At 49.7% G+C, this 17,606-nt stretch overlaps 1 pseudogene; it reads left to right on the top strand.

Annotated features, from left to right (window-relative positions):
• Positions 1–278: 278 nt before the first annotated feature.
• LOC144268924 (antigen WC1.1-like) overlaps positions 279–17,606 on the top strand; it is a 43,609-nt pseudogene continuing 26,281 nt past the window's right edge.

Genomic DNA, 17,606 nt, shown 5'->3' on the forward strand with positions numbered 1-17,606 from the left:
ACATCAGGAGGGGGCTCATCACTCATATATGGTGATGTTTGTTGCTTTCAAGTTTTATTGGATGTTTTAGCTGCATAAAGTCACAGATAAAACCACTGATAATAACTAAAAAGGCAGGTGGGTTTGCTATTGGTTCCTTCCCGCAGCTGATGCCAGTCTCTGAATCTATTTATTTCCCTTCCCCTGCTTTGTTGTCACTTGTCAGACACAGAGGAGCCCTGGCAGGTGTTTAGGGGCAGCCAGTGCAGTGAGTGGGGGGACAGCAAGTCTGGCTGGCAATGAAGGGACATCTCTCCACTCCAGTGCTGTGGCTTCTTCTCCTCATAATTCAGGACAGTGCAGGTAAGTCTCCTCAGTGTTTCACCAGGGGAGCTGGGTTAACTGGAACGAGGGTGGTAACTTTTACAGTCAGCTTTTTACCATCAGTACCTGGCTTGGACGTTATGACTTTTCCTTTCGGGATTATACCTTGCCACTGTTATCAAGGTGTTTGTAACCTTGAGATTGGACTATTCAAATGACCCTAATGTGGGGCTGTACCTTAGAACCATTCAGAGAACGAAGTTGGTGCAAATAGCAACGACTCACTGATCAGCACATCTCGCTGGGAGAATGTTACAGCCGTGCTGGAGGGTCTGCACTAGCTGCCCATCTCTGGGTGGAGGTTAAGGTGTTGGTGATGATTTGTAAAGTCCTGAAGGTCTGGGACCAGCCTCCCTGAGAGATCCCCTCTCTCCCCATGACGTACTGCCACAGCTCTGGTTAGCAGGTTCACCTGAGCTGGTTCCCCCTTTTTATAAAGGAGAGGGGTGGCTGGCAGGGTACTGTCTGTGAGGCCTCCAGGACTCTGAAACTTCCTGTCCCCTTTGGGCCAAAATAGCCCAAATCTGGTGACCTTCTGGGCACACTGCAACAGACACTTGTTTGGGGGTGCGGGTGGGAAGGACCTAGGCTGTGCATCACATAATGAGAAAAGGGTGGGAAAGAGTTTCTGTGGGTGTCTGTCTGGCTGAGTTCCTGTTGAAATGGTCACTTCATGCTGCAAGGATTTGAGTGTTATCCATGCCGTCCAGATGCCTAGAGCCTTGGCTGGGCATCCCTTTAGTAATTTCAATCCCAATAAATACATCAATAATTTGGGATCCAACAGAAATGTCTGTTTGGTCCAGAATCCAACAGCTCCAAGGGCCAAGTCCTGGCTCCTCACTCCCCCATTCACTCACTGAGGCCAGTATAAGTTTTGCAATTTTGAAGTGAGCAGGATTTATCCAAATAAACCCAGAGCTGATTCCTCCCAGAGAAGGGGGGTGTGCATGTGTTGAGGTGCAGTGTGCAATGCCCTGTTCCCATGGGGGTATCGGAAGCTCTGCCAGCAGGAAGATTTATCCTGCAGGAGACCTGCCTCCCTCCCCCAGGGTTTCTGTTGGAGCAGAGAAGTTTTGAATCCTAGTCGGATACTAGAGAAGCCCGACCAGCACAAGCTACATGGCAGAGGTGCTGCATCAGGGCCTCTCATGGCCACATTAGTTTCATTCTCACAAGGCCACCCCTGCCCAGTTTCAGGGCTGCTCTCATTCCTCCAGCACAGAGAGGGCTGCAGGCTCCTTGCTACCCAGTGTCCCAGCTCCAGGAAGATTTAACAGCAATGCGGGAGGGAGGAGCAGATCATGAGGTACATCAGCATGTGCTGGTGCATCTTAGGGAGTGAATCTGGCCCAAGGACTCCAAAACTGATCAGCAATAGGATTCAAATTGAATGTGGGACCCAGATATGATTCAAATAATGCAGTGATTGGAACCTGCTGGGCTGGTGTTAGCAGCACAAGAATGATCCATGTGTCTGGCAGGGCAGTGAACTGCTCAGCATTAGCTGGTTCATGGGAACCCGATGTGCTGCTGCGCCAGCCTGAGAAACTGACCCTGATCTTGACAATCAGCAAGGTCAGTCTAAATTATTGTCTCACCCTTGGTCTACACTAGGACTTTAGGTCGAATTTAGCAGCGTTAAATCTATGTAAACCTGCACCCGTCCACACGATGAAGCCCTTTATTTCAATTTAAAGGGCTCTTAAAATCGATTTCCTTACTCCACCCCTGACAAGTGGATTAGCACTTAAATCAGCCTTGCCGGGTCGAATTTGGGGTACTGTGGACACAATTCAACGGTATTGGCCGCCGGGAGCTATCCCAGAGTGCTCCATTGTGACTGCTCTGGACAGCACTCTCAATTCAGATGCATGATTGTCTGCCGTTGCTCTGACGCAGGGAGGGGCGACTGACGACATGGCTTACAGGGTTGGCTTACAGGGAGTTAAAATCAACAAAAGGGGTGGCTTTACATCAAGGAGTATTTCAGGCAGGACTTCACGGAGTGTTCCAATGAGAAATGGTGCACCTAAGCTATTGTTCTTATTGGAACAAGCAGGTTGGTCTGGCCTCTGATTGATACATGGCTAGATTTACCTCGCTGCACCTTCTCTGTGAGTGACTGCAGTGTGACCTAGAGGAAGGAGTCCCCTAGACGGGGGGCAGGGTTGCAATGAGTACAAAACAAATCTGGTCTATTTCTTGTTTTGATACACTCCATCTATCTTTTCCATCTTTGGCTGGCAGTAGATGGTGCAGAAGGACTGCACGCCATCCACATCTCATGGCTGCTCGGCAGAAAATGGTACAAGAGAACTGCTAGCAATTCGTATCGCCGGCCTGCTCACCATAAGATGGTTCAATAGGACTGACTGCAGGACTAAAGAGAATGACCTGATCAAGTCACTCCAAATTTAGTCCTTGCGCCCATGTCTGCCCAGGCGCTCCTGATTGACCTCACAGAGGTGACCAGGAGCACCTCGGACATGACGATGACGGCTACCAGTCCTACTGTACCGTCTGCTGCCACAAGGCAAGGGGTTGCTGCTGCTGTGTAGCAATGCAGTACCACGTCTGCCAGCACCCAGGAGATATAAGGTGACAGTGAGCTGAGCGGGCTCCATGCTTGCCGTGGTATGGCATCTGCACGGGAAACTCAGGAAAAAAGGCACAAAACTATTGTCTGCCCTTTCTTTCACGGAGGGAGGGAGGGAAGGGGGGCCTGACGACATGTACCCAGAACCACCCACGACAATGTTTTAGCCCCATCAGGCATTGGGATCTCAACCCAGAATGCCAATGGGCAGCGGAGACTGCGGGAACTGTGGGATAGCTACCCACAGTGCAACACTCCGGAAGTCGACACTTGCCTCGGTACTGTGGAAGCACTCCGCTGAGTTAATGCACTTAATGCACTTAGAGCATTTTCTGTGGGGACACACACACTCGAATATATAAAACCGATTTCTAAAAAAATCACTTCTATAAATTTGACCTAATTTCGTAGTGTAGACATACCCTTAGAAAAAAACCTGTCCTGATGTATATTTCACAGACAGCTCAGTCACTGTGCATTGAGTAGGGGGCTCGTACCCAGAAAATCCTGAGCAAACCAACCATCTAGCAGGTTACCTGGAGTTTATATTTCAGATTCCCAAGAAGTTCCTATATAATGTGCTGGGATTAGAGCCCATGACACAGCTGTACATGACCGGAAAGCATGGAATTCTGTGGTGACTTCTGCTGATCAGACTGACATTGCAGGGGACGGACAATTATTACCACGTGCGGGACAAATTACTGCACGATTGTGGGATGGTGTCATATAGTGATGCCAAGCACATGTTCAGCTCAGTGTATTTTTGTTGGATTGTTGAGGAAATGTGCATCATCCCCTGAATATTTTTTATTTTCTATGGGAAATTTGACTGCTTCATATGATGCAGACACAGTGACATGGGGAGCATAAAATACTCTCCAGCTATTTGTGGGATAACGTCCTATAGTGATGCCAAGCACAAGCTCAGCTCAAAGTATTTTTGTTTGATTGCTGAGGAAATGTGCATCATCTCTTTCATATTTTTTTTATTTTCTCTTGGAAATCTGAGTTTGCTTCACATGACACAGTGATGTGGGGGAGTTTACAATACAGGGGATATGACCATGTAGCTACTCTTCCGTTTTCCTCAGTGCCCCAATTCTCCTCCCTAAGCCCTGAGTAGAGGCCAGGTCAATCTTTGCGAGAAGATCGTGTTTCACAATTATTGACCTCTTTACACTGTGCGGGAAAACTAATTTGTAAAGTTCAGGCCAACAAATGAGAATATATCAGGGATGGGCCAAAGCTGCAGGTTTCACTCCCAGACCCAGATCTGAACTTCCCCAATGTTCAGAGTGCTGGGTGGGGTCATTATTCCAAGTTGGGTCACAGAAGTGGAGCCAGTATATGAGAGGTGCAGTATGTAAATGTGATTGTTATCCTGAAAGGTGCTGATGGCTGCCATTGGGGAGTCTTCGACCCTAAGACAATCACAGACCTCATGAAAGCCAATGGCAGGGCGAGAACTCTCTTTTAGGCTCAACAGACAGAGCAATCAAGATCCTTTTGTAGTAAAAACAGATGCAGACAGTGGGGGCTACTGCCAAAGGCACTGGGCACATGGGCAGGGCAGAGCTAAGCCAAGGGTTTCCATTGTTGCCAATGCAGGGGCTAGGATACTGGTCTCAGACTGTGTCTGGTGAGGGGAGAAGCCAGTAGAAGGAGTTGTGACCGGGATCTTGGAAGCAGAAAGGAAACAAAGCCAGGTGGAGCTCACTGGAGGAGCAGGCTGGGGGATTTCTGAGCAAGGAAACTGCCGGCTGTTCTTAGTTTCTACTGAGTGCAGGGAAACAGAACTGTGTGTGCACTTAGCTAGAGCAGAGTTGCAGCCTTGGGTCCTGTCACAAGTGAACATCACGGAGTTAATTCCAATGAAAAAAATCCCCTATTTTTCTCAGTGCGGATCAGGCCCCATGTGTTGCCTGTGGGACTGCACTGAAGTGAGCCGTACCTGAATAAATGCCCCTGTGGATAGCAGCAAAGTGAGTGTTTTGTATTTCCTTGGCATTAAATGAGGAGGATGGTCTGGCCACGTACTGGTGTGAACTGCACTGTTCTCTGAGCTCCATGGAGGCTCCATAAACATGGTGTCCCTGGCTCAGCCATCCACCGCTGCAACCAGCCTGTTCCAGGGGTCACACTGGAACTCTGCATGTAGCTGTAACTCCTGGGCGTTGTAACGAAGCCTGCACCTTGCTCCCAGTCTCAGTGACAGTCCTGGCTTTTCACACGCTGTCCTGTGGGCCAGTTCTCCCAGGCAATATCCCAGGATTGTGTGGCAGGCAGTGGCCCCTCCTCAAATTCCCTGTTAACTGCCTCCCTCCCAGCAGCCAGCTTTGCCTTTTCACAACCCCCAGAAATGCAAACAGCTGTAGAGACAACTTAGGGCAGGGGTGGAGCTCAGAGCTACTGGGAGAAAAGACAGTGTCGGGGAGTCAGGGCAGAGTCTGCTTCTCATGTGGGGAAAGAGCAGCCTGTACATGCAGGGCAGAGAGGCCAGATAGAAAGGGGAGAAGAGGAGGGGGAAGACCCCAGGGGAGGCGGGTGGGAAGAGACCAGTGGAAGATGGAAATGTGTGGGGAGGTGGGGAGAGGAAACTCCTGTGGGGAGCACAAGACTGTAATGCCAAGCGCCACAGAACAAAAATTACGAGGTTATAAAAACCATCCGGTCATGATACTCAGGCTGTCTCTGAACGGTCAAACCCCCCTCTATTCCTCTGCCAGCTTGGGAGTGAGAACTGCAGACTGAAAAGTCACCATTTAATGCACCCAAACGGCACAACGCCCCCTGGCTGCCCAGCTGGAGACTGTGCTTACCCTCCCCTCACCCCTGAGACACGAACTGCCGGCCATTGCCCAGCACTGCCTTCGCTCTCCCCTCCTGGTTCAGTTCCTCTGAGAGACCAAGGGCTGACTGGGAAATAGCTTGACAGCCACTGAGCTAATTCATGCAGCTTAGTTCACACTCACACACAGAACTTCTGTTACTGTTCAGGGGCGAGTTACAGATATTGGAGACCGTCACACTGACATCAGCCATTCACATCTGCTATAATGTCACCGTAACAGGGCAGGGTTGATTTAGCCATTTGCAAACAGCAACACTTCCAGGCTTCCCCCACCCCACCCCTGCAACTTCTCTGCCTGAGGCGGGAAAGCACTGCCCCCGTTCTAGAGCCCCCTCCCCTTCTCTCTTTTGCTCCTGCCCCCTCCCACTCCTGACGCCATCCCCTGCCTACTCCAGACTCCATTCCCCTCCCCAATACTCCCTCCTGTCCCCCTGCTCCAGAACCCCTCCCCTCCCTCCTGTCTACCAGCACCAGACTCCCCACACTCCATCCCGATTCCTCCATCCTCCCCAATTCTCCCTCATCTCCCCCTGCTCCAGGCTACCTCCCCTCCCTCCCATCCTCTGCTCCACTCCCCTCCCCTCCTCACCCTCTTGTTACCCTGCTTCAGAGTCCCTCCCTCCCCTACACATGATTACCCTTCCCCACCCCTACCTCCTTCTTTCCCCCTTTTTAGAACCCCCTCTTCTCCCCATGCCTCCTTCTGCCCCCTCTCTGCTCCATCCCCCTCCCCCTCTCTCCCTCCTGCCCGATTCCTCACCCCCTCCTCACTTCTCACTCCTGTCCCCCACTCCAGACCCCTCCTCTCTCCACCTCTCCATGCAGACCCACTTCTCTAAACCCCCTTCTCCTCCCTCCTGCTCAATAACTACTCCAGCCCAATGCTCCCTGCTCCCCCATCCAGACCACCCTGTGCTCCATCTCCACTGTTCCCTCCTGCCCCACTTTCAGATCCCTGTCCCCTCCCTTCTGACTTTCTCTCCTGCCTCCCTGTTACCCCACTGCAGACCATCTCCCCACCATCTCGCTGGCTTCAGCCCCAGTGACAGTGACAGGAGATGGCACCATTTGGAGTAAGGGAAACTCCATGAGTTGGCGCCTTCCATCATGTTCTCACGAGACAGGTAAAAACTCCCCAAACTACCAGAGTGGGGATAAATGGTGAGAGCTGCAGCAGTGACAGCCCAGAGTGCGAGGCCCTGAGACGTGAGAAGGTGGCGCCATGAGGCAGCTCTGGGCAGGTCCCATTCTCCTGGCTCTGGGCGCGGATCCCCTGCTGTCGAGCGCGGACTCTGCTGTGATAATGCTGAGGAGGGGGCTCCCTGCTGCTCTGACCCTGTTCTGTGTCTGTCTTTGAAGGTGCTGAGGAGCTGAGGCTGGCGGATGGAGGCAGCCCCTGTGCCGGGAGAGTGGAGGTTACACACCAGGATCAGTGGGGGACGGTGTGTAGTGATTGCTGGGACATGACAGATGCTGGGGTTGTCTGTAAGCAGTTGGAATGTGGAGCTGCTGTCAGTGTCCATCGTAATGCTCATTTTGGAGCAGGATCTGGACCAATTTGGCTTGATGACGTTGCCTGTGCTGGTACTGAGCCTGCTCTCTGGCAGTGCGGGAACAGGGGATGGGAAGTGCATAACTGTTATCATGGCCTGGATGCTGGAGTGACCTGTTCAGGTAAGAATCAGCCACCTCTGTCCTGAAAAGCAAATGGGCTTGAACCCACAGCGTGTTGTGTGCCTGTGACCCTAATGAGAAATGAACAAAAAGCAGAGCAAGTCCTGTAATTATTGTTATTACTGAACTGTAATTATTACTGTTCATGTCTCTGGCCACTGGGGAGCCCCCTGTGTGACTGTGAAGTGTTTTCATTATCTCATTTCCAGTTGCTTCAGTGCCACATTGTTCCTTTCCCTCTGAATGGGTCTAAAAATGCAGATAGGAGAGAAAATGGAAAAGGAAAATGTCACGTAGGCTCCTAAGTCACTGAGGCACTTTTGAAAATGTTACACTCATGCTAAAATCCAGACCCAGACACCCAACCGCAGAAGAACAGAGGCTGGGGCATGTATGTAGCCCCTTTGCCACCCTCATAGGGTGACCAAGGAAGGGGCAGATTCTCCCAGCTTGGCCAGAATTAGATTTTGCCGAAATCACTCCCCTGTCTGCTCTGTTACTTCTCACATTTTGGACCAAACAGTAACAGAAAATTTCACAATCTCTGATACCCTGTAGATCTAGAGTAGAATAGAGAGCTCAGCCAAAAATATACCTCAACCCTACACAGCACAGGAATATGATATTATGGAGGCATTTGTTGTAACTGAATAGTTAACATTACAGCTACAGACCCATTATAAGTTTTATTTTTAAGTTCTCTCTTCTTAACATTTAGTAGGAATAATATCTTCCCCTGAAATAGCACAAGGAAGAGTAGAATATTTTCCTATAGTTCCAAAAGTTTTAGCAGCTCTCCCTGGAAATGGGAGCTCAGGGGAGGGTTTAATCTCAACCCTTTCCTGGATTTTGAGTGTTTCAGTGACACACCTCAACATTCTCTTCACATGGTTAGCGGGGGAGTGGAGGGGGGGCGGTGCGGTGTTATATGTATCACCCTTCTGCCAGGTGGAGCCAGCAGCAACCAGGGCTTGGTTCAATATCCAGGGGTTCCTTTTCAACAATATGGCACAGAACCAGTTTGAGCCCCCTCCCAGTAATCTGGAAAATTACACACCACCCTGGGTGCCTTAGAGAGGCAATACTTCCCCACTTGCAAGCAGAGTCTGCGTGTAGAAAAGAAACTTTTAATGAAAGGAGGGAAATCACGTGACATTAATTAGGGAAAATGCTGCAAGCAGGATTCATAAACATAAAACTGTGAGCAGGGCACCCACCCCAGCGTGCGTGGGGCAGCACCTTCCACCTCATGTTCTTGAGTTCTACAACCAAAAGTTCCTTTTCTGTGTCCCTCTCCGCTCCTTCATCACACCCCACTTCACACCATCTGTGAAACCCCACTCACAGTGGTTGTCCTTGGTCAGTGAGGACCCAGAGTCCAGAGGTGCATCTGTGAAAGTTCACCTTCTACCCGGGGAAGAAGACACCTTGCTTGCTATACCATCTGAGCACTTGCTCTGGCTGGTTAACTCACCAGCCACTGTTCCTCTTTGCTGGCCACCTAGCCTCTCTACCAGCCTTGTTACTGAGACCTATACATATCAGTCTCTTGAGAGTCCACGCAGCTTCTAGTGATTGTCAGCTCTCAATAAACCAGGCTGGACAGAAATACTATCCCACCACAAGTGTTTTCAGTTCTAATAAGCACTTAACATGGTTAAAAGACTACCAATACAACCTATTTAGCTCTATTTTTGAACAGTGGGGAGAAAGAGATTAAACCAGACCGAGAACCCTTAGGAAGAATCCACACCTTCTCGCTAACATACCCATCTTAGATTTACAGAGGTCTAGCATTCAAGTCCCTGACTTAACAAGCTCTTTTCAGCTGAGGATGACCCCCTCATTTGGGACAGGTTAAGCACAGTTCTGCTCCCCTTTACTCATACAGTAAAGACAACAACACTGATAACATTTCACTACCTCTGCATTCAGTACCAAGGTGATTTGTAACCCAACACTTGCCAAGTTGATCACTTTGGGCAACACGGATCTATCTGCTGATATCTAGGCAGAGGAGTTGTGTTCAAGTAAATACAGTTTGCTCCCAAAGTATCTCCTCCTCCCAGCAGCTGTCAGGGGAGAACTCATTCAGACCCTGCTTACAGCTGCCATTTCCTAGTATTTTTAAACAATAAAAAGATGGGTTGGGCAGGAACTTTACAAAAATGAGCTTCATTGTCAGGACTTTGCAACTCTGCAGAAAACAGATCGACCTTCACCAATGTAACCCCCCTAACCTGGAAATAACAACGGCACAATGCCTTGTGCTGCCCACCTAGCAAGTGCCCAACAGAGAGTTTTTCTTCTCTGAACTTCACTGGGAGGAGGGAGCTGTACACAAACAAAGGGGTAACAGAGCAAAAGTTCTTTCTGTATAACTGCACCTGTATCTCAGCTAGAGCTACATGTTTGTAGTGAGAATAAAGTTCAGGTTTGTAACAGGGCCCCTGAAAGGCTAGGCTGCCTAGTGGTTGGTGCTCCTGATCTCCAGTTCCTTGTTTAGAAGATCAATTTCCCTCAATCTTTTAGGCAATGGGGTAGGGAAACCCAGGCCTTCTTTCTCTACCAAGTCCCAGCCCAGGACTCTGAATGCATCAACCCCTGAATAGGGGTGGTCTCTTAGCAGGGAGTCTAAATTCTCTGCTCTGGGCTGCTTCCTACCAGTGTCCTTTTTGTTTGGAGCCTGGTGCCTCTAGTCCCATTTGCTGGGTGGCTTGCATCCAATAGCACCCTTTTGTGGATCTTGGGTAGCATCATGCTTCAGTCTCAGGCTCCTTCAGATGGGGAAGCTGTAAGTTTGGTGAGACTGAACCCCACCACATCTCTGGGCTTCAGGGACCCAGTTACCTTAGTTGCTGGAGGCTCCTAGGTCTCCTCCACAGTCCCCCTTGGCTGGGGAGACAGAGATTATGCCCTGATGGCTGCCCTGGCTGGCAGGTTAGTGACCCTTCCCCTCAGGTAGGGATGGGAATAGCTCCTGCCTCTTCTCCAGTCAGCCCTCAACTGAGCCAGGCTCTCTCCTTTTCTAACCCCCAAGCCCTGGCATTGGCTGCAGGGTACAGCAGGGTGGGGCTAGCTGGGTCCAAAGGCTCCCTTTAACCCCTGCCGTGCTGGCAGGGTAGTTCCACAGGGGCTTATATAGTCTTTCTCTTGTGGCTGGAAACCCCCTTGTCCTCCTGTGTAAAATCCCCTCCACAAGATGGAGTTTGCAGTCACCTGGGCAAGTCATGTCTATGAATGATTCAGCTTTTTGCAGGCAGACTGCCATTGTTTACATGTTAGTTTGAATGTTCCCAGGAAAGCTCAGATGTGGATTGATGTCTCCCAAAGTCCATTGTCAGTTAAGTGTTTCTTGATTGGGCACTTACTGAGAATAGTCGTTTCTCCAGAAGCCGACCAAATGCTTCGCTGAGGCTACTTAACATCAAATAAGTACATAGCCAATATTCATAACTTCGAATACAAAAATGATACACACATACAGGCAGCGTAATCATAACCAGCAAACTACAACCGTCCCCTAGACAATGATCTATACGGTCACAGTTCATGGCAATAACATCACAACTGTAATGTGAGTTTGCGTTGTACAGACTGAGTAGAAACGGAATAAAGGACTCAAGATTGGATCCATTCAGAATTATTACAGAAATAGCCAGTCGTCTGTCGACAAACTGCCCTGTGCATTAGATATCACTGAGAACAAACTCATACGGGAGCTGTGATGGTTCTGCACCAAGCGATTTTTGAGAGATGCTGACCTGACAGAATACTAGAAAACTTTCCCAAAAGTGACAGTCGTCTTCTGATATGCAGTGTTGCTGTAGCCATGTTAGTCTCAGGATATTAGAGAGACAAGGTGGGTGAGGCAATATCTTTTATTGGACCCGTTTCTGTTGGAGAGAGAGAAACGTTTGATCTGACAGAGAAGAGCTGTGTGTCAGCTCAGAAGCTTGTCTCTTTCACCAACAGGAGAGGGTCCAATAAAAGCTGTTACCTCAGCCATTTTGTCTCTCTCAATCCCTTCTCGTCCAGTTTCAGTTTTCATTTCTGGTTGGATTAATACAAAACTTTGCCAAAACATTCTCCTCTGCCAAAGTCCTTGCCTCAGTCAGTGCACAGGCTGGATGGTGCCCAGGGAGTGAATCAGGGATGCACAGTGACAAAGGCTGTTGTCTGTAGGCCCACAGCCTCATTGATTGCAGCAGCAGCTTCACCATCATGGGCGATCCCTCCATTCCAGGATGATCTCTACCACAGGTTTACATCTGGGTCCTGAGACGACTCAGGAGTCCAATCCTGGAATCATAGATCTGCCCGCAGTAGGTACAGATGTTTCCTGACGGGTCAGCTGTCTGCTGGGAGAAAGTTCTTTTTCTTTCCTTCCTTCCCTCTCTCTTTTCAACTTCGAGGGCAAGGCACTTCTCCTCAAAGCGGGCCACTGCCTTTTGGAGGATGTGGAATTACTGAGATCGGTTGGTTGCTTGCTCCTCCCAGCTTGTGATGCGTTTTCTTGAGATACGCTTTCAGTGTCTCTTTGTAGGGTTTCCTGTGACTACCACGGGATCTTTGACCATGGGTGAGCTGAGAGTAGAGGGCTTGTTTTAGGAGGCGAGAGTCTGGCATCCGCACACAATGTCCAGCCCAGCGGAGTTGGTGAGTGAGGATCATTGCTTCAATGCTGGTGACATTTGCTTCAATGAGGATGCTGGTGTTAATCCAGCGATCTTCCCACTTGATGCAAAGGATCTTCCAGACGCATCGTGGGTGGTGCCACTCCGGGCTCTTGGGGTGCTGTTGATAGGTCACCCAGGTTTTGCGTCTATAAAGGAGTGTAGGAATAACAATTGTCTCACAGACCTGGATCTTGGTTTCCTCCCGTAGGTCATGGTCTGTGAAAATGCACCAGAGCAGTTTTCCAAAGGAAGCACTTGTGCACTGGATCCTGTGCTGGATCTCAATGTCAATTTTTGCATTTTGAGAAAGTTGGCTACCAAGGTAACAGAAGTCCTCAACTCTCTCCAAAGTCTGTCCCTTGATGGTGATTTGTGGTGGCTCATGTGCAAGACCTTAAGCAGGCTGATGGAGCACTTTAGCTTTCTTGATATGGAGTGAGAGTCATAGGCTTCGGTAAGTGTGTGCAAAAAAATCCAGTGTGGACTGAAGGTCATTCTCAGTGTGTGTGATGATGACACAGTCATCAGCGTTTTGAAGATCAGTAATGGCAACCCTGAGGACTTTAGACTTTGAGCAGAAATGTCAAAGATTAATAAACAGCCCATCCATTCTATATTGAATGTCAACTCCAGTGGGGAGGAGGTCTTTATCAAGGACCAAAATGACTGCTAAATACATGGAGAACAGGGTTTCAGCAATAACACATCCTTGCTTAACACTAGTTTTGATGATGAAAGGATCCATCTCCAGGCCATTACAGAGAACGGTGGCAGTGATCTCACCATGAAGATGCCTTAGGCCCTTTACTAGAATTTGGAGGGCAGCCAAATCTGGCCAGCACCTTCCCACAGGGCTTCGCGATTGACAGAATTGAAGGCCTTTGTCAAATCGATGAGAGCTATGTACAGGTCCTGATTTTGCTCCCGAGACTTTTCCTGGATTTGGTGGGCAATGAAGATCATATTGGTTGTCCAGCAGGATGGTCTGAAACTGCACTGAGATTCCGGCAATATTTCCTCAGCAAGGGGAAGTAATCAGTTTAAGAGGAGATGGGCAAGAATTTTCCCTGCTGCAGACAGCAAGTCAATGCCACAATAATTTCCACACTCCAATTTATCTCCTTTCTTAAAGATTATAACAATGTTGGCATTTCTCAAGTCTTCCGGAATCTTCTCATTATACCAAATTTGAAGAAAAATGAATCTCCCGACAACATAGCTCTGAGGCTCATTGGAGCACACAAGCCCCTTCACCGCAAGAAGGTGACGGTCCCCCAACAGGGGCTGCAGCAGTGGCAAGATATGTAACCAATAAAATTATGCTGAAATTATGCTCCTGGCTGCTGTGGGCCAGAGTGGCACCAGGCACTAGAATGGAGATGAGGGAGACTGTATCCACGTATTGGGCCTCGGCAGTGTGAGGAGGAAGCTACCCGAATTGAATGCAGACCGGGGTGGCAGGGGAAAGTAGAAGAGGATAAGGATACAGGGGGAATATTCTGAGTCTGGAGGTTGGTGGATGGAGAGAAACTGGGACTGGGAGAGAAAGCGGGAGATGGGGACTGGCTGGGCAAGGAGCCTGGGACTGGGAGGAGGGGGCAAGAGACTAGGACTGGCTAGGCAGGGCAATTAGGACAGGGATTGGGTGGGGAGAGAGAATGTGACGTACTGAGCAAGGAGCTGTGGAGCTGGGGGAGACTGGGACTGACTGGGGGAGGAGTCTGGGACTGGGAACCAATGAGGAGGAACTGGAGGTGGGTGAGGAAACAGACCAGATGAGGAACCAGGGTGTCAGGGGAGTCTAAGACTAACTGGGTGACGAGACTGGAATAAGCAGCCAGAGTGGGCTGTGGGAGACTGAGAGCAGATCTACATGAACATTTAGTGCATGGCAAGCTGGGATGTAAATCTACCCTGCACTGTCCTGCCATGCACCGAGTGTCCATGTGGACGGTGTGGCTGCACACTGAGGCCTTGTCTACACTACTGCTTACGTTGATGTAAGTTACATCGCTCAGGGATGTGAAAACAACCCCTTTCCCCCGAGCAATGTAACTTACAGGGACTGCTCGGAGGGGATGGGGCAGAAGGGGTTAGGCTTCGGGGAACAGGGGAAGACGGGTCTGTCACTACCAGAACGCACACCGCTCCAGAGCCTGGAATGGAACCAGGATCTCTGAGTTTTGCCATTCCCCTGCTGTCAGCAAATATCTGTCAAACTCTCCAAAAAACTTTTCTGATCCTCCTCTAGTGCTTGTCCACAAAGAGGATGACAACCTACTACTACTGTCAGTTACTCCATTAGCTCAAGTGGCAGTGGTTTCTATGGTGGATCTAAAGGTTCCAACCCTGCTGATGACCCATGTGGGTGTCACAGGGTTGCCATCTTTCTCATGGTTGGTAACCGGATCCTTGAGGCTCTACCCCCTGCCCTGTCTCTTCCTCCCAAGGCAACGCCCTCTTCCCCCAAGGTCCCACTCCTGCTCCACCTCTTTCCTCAAGGCCCCGCCCCTTCTCTGCCTCTTCCCCTCAAGGCTCTGCCCTCATCGCTCACTCCCCCTCTCCCCTCGTCACTTGCTGGATCGTCTCAAGCAGCCGGCCTGCAGGTACGAAGCCGCCCTGGCTGAGCAGGGGCTGGCACAGATTAATGACCCGGTTCCCCCCACCCCCGCATGGAAACCAGATTTTTGGTTCAGGTGTCATTTAGGTCCCTTTTTGACCGAACTTTCCAGTTGAAAACCAGGCATCTGGCAACCCTAAATGACACCCGGACACAGAAGCCAAAAAACGGACTGTCCGGGTAAAACTGAGACGAGTGGCATCCGGAGGGTGGCAACATGATTCCGCATCTTGGAACTTCTGTTTTTTCAGTTTGCTTTTTTAAAAACCTAGGAAATTATGCACAAAACATTACTTTTAAGGCACATTAAGTTTGCAAAGTTGAGCTGTAAAAAATAATGAAATGGCAGAATTAAAGTTGTCTTTGTAACTTTATTTTGGCCCACTTGTACATCTGCGTTAAGATACTGTCTTTAATTACAGGATAAGAAGCTATTTTCTCCATGAGACCCCTGCCTCATTCAGTGCACGGGACAGACAGCATGGGCATAGTTTGGGAGGGTGCAGGGGGGCATTGGCAGAGGAAAGGCATGGGGGGGGCACGCGGGGTTGGTGCAGGGAACGGGGGGGGGGTGATGGAGCCACTTCTCCTGAGGCTGAGAGTAGCTGCTCCGGGTTGTCGCTCTGCAGCTGTGCACGGCTGCCTGGGTCCTAGTGCCTGCCCGTTTCCGGTAAAGCGGTGAGTGCCTGCAGGGGGCAGAGGACACTGGGAAAGGGGGAGGGGCACGGGGCAGCGGGCAGGTGAAGGGGGTGGGATGGGAAGAGAAGGAGAGAGAGGAATGGGAGCAGGGAGCGGGAGCCCAGCATGTGGCGTCCCCTCGGCAGCAGCAGCCCCAGCAGGGAGGCGGCTGCAACGGCCCTGGGAGGCCCCAGAGCAGCAACATCTCTGCAACAGCCGGTGCTGGAGTGGCCACAGCTCCCAAGCTCAGGTCGCTGCAGCAGACAGCAGCAGCTGGGGCTCACCCATTGAGCCATCCTGCCCCGCCCCCAGCCCTGGCAGCCCAGAGACCACTCCAGGGTGGGGTGGGGGGAGGGAGAGTCAGTGAGACAAGATAACCGGCTTCAGCATGCACGTGTGTGTGTGTGTGTGTGTGTGTGTGTGTGTGTGTGTGTGTGTGTGTGTGTGTCTGTGTGCGCTCTCTGTCCCCCCCAGATACAGCAGTCAAACTACGCCTGTGCTCGACAGGGCTCTGAATCAGGGTTGGTTGTGGCGTGAAGGAGGCTGGTCTGTGTCGGACCCTGCCTCATTGGTTGCAGAAACTGCAAAGTGTGCTGTGTGTGAGGCAGGAGATTGCAGAAGGAGACAGGAGGGTCTCTTGTTAAGGCAGCTGAATCCTGCCCTGGGGAACTGGATTCTCTCCCTGCCTCTGCCACAGAGATCCTATGTGATGCTTGGCAAGTCTCTGAAACCAAATATTTCACAGGTGGTCATTAATTGTGTGTTCCACATTTTATGGGTGGCCCCTTGTAACCGTGGGGGTCTGGTTGCAGAAGTGCTGAGCATATGCTGCTGTAAACTGAAGTCAGTAGGTCAGGGGTGGGCAAACTATGGCCATGGATCGGATCCGGCCCCTCAGGGCTTTTGCCTCTGACCTAGCTGGGCACAACCCCCCTAGCTTGGGAGAGGGGAGGGGCCCTTCAAGTGGGAAAATTAAACAAAGAGCTTGGGAACTATCAAAAGGGGAGCCCTGATGAACAAAGAGGGGGAGAGGCAGGATCTGCAGGGAAGGAGATTGAAACCCAGTCCCCAGAAGCAGGGGTACCTGGGATAGGTTGGGCCAGCCCAGGTTTTGAGGGAAATGCTGAGGATTAGGTAAGACATATGCCCTTTGGCCTTTAGTTGCCTTAACACTTCTCTCTCTGGTCACTGTGTTCCTATGGATACATCAATAATATCACTCTCCTGGGCCTGGAATTATTCAATATTTTCATTGGTGATTTGGATGATGGAGTAGAGAATAAACTCATAAAATGTGTGGATGACACAAACCTGGGAGGGGTCACAAGCTCTTTGGATGAGAGTATTAGAATTCATAATGACCTTGATACATTGGAGAATTGGTTTGAAATTAGTAAATTAAAATTCAGTAAAGACAAGTACAAAGTGCTAGACTTAGGAAGGAAAAATCAAATGAAAAAAATCCAAAATGGGGAATAACTGACTAGGCAGCAATTCTGCAGAAAATGTTCTGGGCTTATACTGGATCACAGACTGAAATGGGTAATGCTGTTTTGAAAACAGGAAATGTTATTCTGGATTTTATAAACAGAATAGTCATATGTAAGACAGAGGAGGTAATTGTCCTTCTGTACTCAGCACTGGTGAGGCCTCAGCTGGAGCAGTGTGTCCAGTTTTGGGCTTTCTCTCTACAATGGGTAGGTAGGACAAGAAGTAATCCACTTAGATTGCAGCAAGGGAGAGTCAGGTCAGATATTAGGAAAAACTTTCTAACTATAAGGAGAGTTAAGTACTGGAACAAGATACCTAGGGAGGTTGTGCAATCCCCGTTGTGACATTGCACTCCATATGTTTTATGGGAATATGCTTATGAGTGTGAATATGGTGTAACTGGAATATGCTTATGCAAAAGGTCTCATGTAAGGTATCAAAACAAAAGTTATAACCTACTGAATATATTCCTCCTATTTGTATGTATGTATCATTCCTGTGTCTGAAGCTAGAATTATGAAGTATGACTCTGAGGTCCTATTGTAATTATGCAAAGTATGGGCCATTAATGGTGGTTTAGAATCTTGATGGCTCCCATTGACTAGGACAATTGGTTGTAGATGGTTTATTTACCAGAAAGCCTTCCTG

Source organism: Eretmochelys imbricata, chromosome 1 (assembly GCF_965152235.1).
Source record: "Eretmochelys imbricata isolate rEreImb1 chromosome 1, rEreImb1.hap1, whole genome shotgun sequence".
NCBI classification, from domain to species: domain Eukaryota; kingdom Metazoa; phylum Chordata; order Testudines; family Cheloniidae; genus Eretmochelys; species Eretmochelys imbricata.